The sequence below is a fragment of the Cydia pomonella genome, chromosome 8, assembly GCF_033807575.1.
Source record: "Cydia pomonella isolate Wapato2018A chromosome 8, ilCydPomo1, whole genome shotgun sequence".
Lineage (NCBI taxonomy): Eukaryota > Metazoa > Arthropoda > Insecta > Lepidoptera > Tortricidae > Cydia > Cydia pomonella.
In genome coordinates this window covers 16,252,837-16,257,663 of record NC_084710.1, presented here as the reverse complement: position 1 = coordinate 16,257,663, position 4,827 = coordinate 16,252,837, and positions in this window count along the sequence as shown.

The window sequence follows — 4,827 nt, the reverse complement described above, 5'->3', positions numbered from 1 at the left end:
TAACAATTTGTATTCATTTATTTGGAATTCCATAACATCTGTACCCCTAGTGTAATTTTAGTCGATAGCGAAACGTGACGTACGCGTTTGCGTTAAGTCTCATTTTGTATGGGTTTTTGAACAGCGCGCCAAGCGGGACGTTTTGGAAAGTCAAAAATCTCATACAAAATGACACTTAACGCAAACGCGTACGTCACGTTTCGCTGTCGAAAATATTTACACTAGGGGTACTGTTCACCATATAATTGAATTAGGTAAACGAATCGACTGACCTTATTCATGATAATTTAAAACTATGTACATATACCTAACTACTTAAAGCTAAATATACGCTCGCGAGCCAAAACTACTGTCCACACCTTTGAGCATGTCGCGTTTGCCGACAGCCGACGGCTCGACCCCGTGGCGCGCTCGGCCGAGCCAACGTGCGCCCGAATGGCCCCGAGGTACGTCCACACCGACCGAGACTTTGGCTCACGAGGCTGCCACGCAAGCCCGTGCGCTCACGGAGACGCGGCTTAAGATTGTCCCCAAATATTTATTTATTTAGTTAATCGTAATTTCAATGCATCCTTGGCAGTTACATTCCGATCGACCCCTTACGAACCTCGCCAAAATTTTCAAAACTCACGCCCTACAAAGTGTTATGAAAACACTCGAATAAGTCCAACTTGGTCTTGTTTACAACATGACTTTTGATGAGCACCTTAAAGGTTTTCGTAATTTGAGATCCAAGTAACTGCAAACATTTAAACTTTCCTGCCCTGTCAAGAACATATAGAATAACATTCTGCTGACAGACGACTATAGTAAAATGAAGTATGATAGGTCTTTTCAAGTTTCGAGTGTTTTAAAATAGGAGAGCTAAAGTGGGTCACTTCGCTTGCCTTGTATTTATATTCAAGGTTTGTTGGACTAATGGCGGAATGCCTTCAGAATATTAATGTTTCTTGCTACTTAATAGGCATTAGGCACTTTACTGGTCGAGTAATTAAATCTATTACAATCATAAACACATTAATTTTACTAGCTTTCTGAGTCAGTAAAAAGGCAAACATTTCAGTATGCTCCAATTACTACAAAAATAACCGACGACGACTTGTCTGGCCTGGTAGGTAGTGACCCTGCCTATGAAGCGGATGATCCCGGGTTCAAATCCTGATGGTAAGGCCATTTATTTATGTAATTAACACGCATATTTCTTCCTGAGTCATTGGTGTTATCTACGTATTTAAAAATACTGATATAGTATTTTATGCAACAGTTGTATAAGAAGGGTCAAAAAAGGCGAGTGGCGTGAGTTACAATGTGAGCCGGAGCCGAAGGCGTAGGCGAACATTGTAAAGGAATACGCCACGAGAATTTTTTGACCTACTTATACAACGTTGCATACAATATTTTTCCTACGAGTCAACAAAAATAAATCTTAATTTAGGTAAACAAATTACAGCAAAAGTATATAGCCAAGACGCGCCAGCATACCTTGTTACGCGCCCGGCCTGCCCCGGGCCGCGGCCGGCCGGTCGGCGACACCTCCTCGTAACTCATGAGGCCCTGGTACTTGCTACTTGCTAAATTAATTTTTTGGACAATTTTTTCTCAATTTTGGCCACCGTAGCCTATGGAGACTAACAAGCAACGCTAAGCGGTCTTCGTAGTCTATGGGTGTTGCTATATTACGGGTGTCACATGCGTGTTTCTGACTTATGAAGTAATTATTTTTACTATGCAACCAAATGAATATTTTGTAAGTTGGCAGCAATGCACTTAGTTTAAAACTGTATTCGTTTTGGTTTTGTTAGGTTGGTAGCCATTAATCGCAGTAACGTTATAGCTTATAAAAGCACAAGAGCTTTTATGAGGAATAGACAATATAGACTTTTCTTGAAATCTTTTATGTATGTTCTTATATTCGTGTTAATGAATGCATAAATGACAGATAACAGTAGAGGAGTAGGAAATATTATATATCGTTGTCTAAGTACCAACAACACACGCCTTATTGAGCTTACTGTGAAACTTCGCCAATTTGTGTAATAATGTCCTATAATGTTTATTTACAGTACATATGGTGCTACTTTATCGCACTAGTGCAAAAATTAGCATATTACGTTACTGTGTCTAACATTTAAAGGGCCATATGTACTGTAAGACGTTGTACGATACATGTGCGAATAAGTAATTCGCAACTCGTGTCGATTTAAAACACTCCCTTCGGTCGTGTTTTAATTTATCGCCACTCGTTTCGAATTTCCTATTTTTCGCACTTGTATCCTAATGTACTATTTCAACACACTTGCTCAAAACGACGTTTTTATTCCACCGATTTTTGGCTCATAATCACTTATATTAAACACGCGTGCTTTTTCATTAATCCGACTGAGATAAGAAAGTAACTGATTGCTAATAATATGCATGGAAACGGAGCCTTCTTAATTTGGTCGAGTAATACATTTTTTTTTAACCAACTATTAGGTTTTTCAAATTATGTTACTTCAAATAGGTTTTATCACACCAAATATAATTTATAGATTAAATTATCTCGTAAATTTCATTAATGAATAAACATACCATTTTATCAATTTAATCTCCATCGGTCGAATACAAATACGAAAATATTAGCTTTATTACATTTTTTCAATTGGCTGTTTGTTGATTTCGTTCGCGCCTTTGCCTGGCGCGCGCATTGGAATCGTGCGTAAAAAAAAAATAACGCGCCAGCCATTTTCCGTATTTGTCATAAAATTGGAATAGTTTTGCATGTTTTTAGTTTATATATTGACGAAAATTTCATTTTCAAGCATTGAAAATGAAGAACACATAAAATTGACGCTGCCAGTAATACTAATAGAGGCAAGAGCCGAGAACGATGATATCCTTTTACCATCAAAATCGGGTGAAAAATTATTGGCGTCATATGAAACTTTTGTTCAATGGAAAATCAGCAAAAACGCCCAGTCTTTCTTGGAAAACGTGTTGGTAGCTTACTTCAATGAACCGGTGAATAAGTGCTTACAAGCCCAGCTCGCTTTGGTGCAATTATTCGTTGTTAAAACTGTAAGCCACCATTTTGAAAATTGTACGTACTTTTACTGTTTTGACAAAATAAATCTAAGTTATAAGTTTTGTTTTTTCCTCGCAAGTGTGTTAAAAAGCGTCGTATGAGACGTGTGTTCTATGGTCATTACACACGAGGCGATATTGTGCGCGCGAGCTACAAGCGAGCGCGCAATAAGAAAGCCGAATGTGTGTAATGACCATCGCACACGCGTCTCATACAACGTTTTTCAACACACTTGCGAGCAACTTAGCGCACTTGTATCATAATGTACTATTATTTATAACCGACTTCATAAAACCATTTCAATTTCCTCAACCGAGTAACTTGGGCAAAAAAGCTTTCGTATGTTTGTCTGGCTGTTTGCCTTTACAACTTGAAATATTTACGAAATTTTGTGAGCAGTTATACCATATGTTTTGTTTTCGTCCACTCGTTTTTAGATATTTTTCAAAATGGCCGACCCCTAAGAGTAGGCGAGGTCTACAGCTCACAGAGCCACAAGTTTTACTCTTCGTCAGCAATTCCTGTTCAACAGTGTATTTTTTCCGCTTCCTCAAAGACGGCTGAGACGATTCGCATTTTACAAATTGTATTTGAAAAGGTTCAGGTTTCGAATTGATTTGTATTAGTCTCACCCTCGCTAACGTTTGCCGCCTAAGGCCGTTGGACCACCGCGCCGCGCCGCGTCGCATTCGCGAGTCATCGCCCACGTAAGCCGCGCTGTAAGTTTCGTCGTATTTTTGACCGATTTTCGAATAGTGGCAGTATTGTGCAACACATTAGGTATGATGTAAAAACCGAGACAACGAAATGAATATACGCCGGTATATCTACCTACTTAGTTAACACTTAAATAAAATAATTATAATACTCGTAATATCGTCGATGTGACCATCCCCCATGATGAGAATTTCGTCAAAACCGAGAAGGACAAGTCCAGTGAGTACCTAGTTTTGGCTCACGATATAATCGCCATGTGGGATGTTAATTCGACGATCATTGTCCCGATAGTCGTTTCAGTGAGCTATCTATCTGAATTGAATGAGGAAGGCGGTAGTAACTATTTTATACGGCGCAGATAGTCCCGTGGTTCGGAGTTCACCACCGGCAGCTTTGGCCTTGCCCCGCTACTGGCGGCGGTACCCTAAGTTAGGTTTTATTATAATATGTTTATAGGTACGAGTATGTTGTATGTGTCATTGCGTATTTTAATTTATATCCATATTATAAAATAACCTAGAAGAAAAATAAATGAAGGATACTACCTTATCCATAGAATAATCCGAAAGGCACAGGACAGAAGGAAAGTTAAAGCTATACAAAATATATAAACATTAAACCAAGGCAATATACACATGTTATGACATGTCGAGAGTAAAATAATATATGTACCTATATGACGGTATGATAATCCAACGGACAAAGTAGGCCGGATAATGCCGCTGGACGTATGCAAACAAGATTCCATACCCTTCTGCCTACGTCGGCAAAATTGACTGCTTACTCCAAAAGCTTTTTAAAAATTTAAAGACTTAAACTTAGAGCCGTTCATAATAAAGTTTATTTTCCTAACGCAAGATGCGGAGGAAAGCACGAAAACAAAACTTCAGTAACGAGCAAATGTAGGTTGATTGAATGAATAGGCCTTCTCGTTTAGTTGAAAATCGCGTGGTAACTGAAGATTTTCAAAGTTATTTTCATTATTTGGTATCCTTTATCTATATAATGTTCATAAACTTTCTGAGGTTTTTCTTATTCACGCTTGT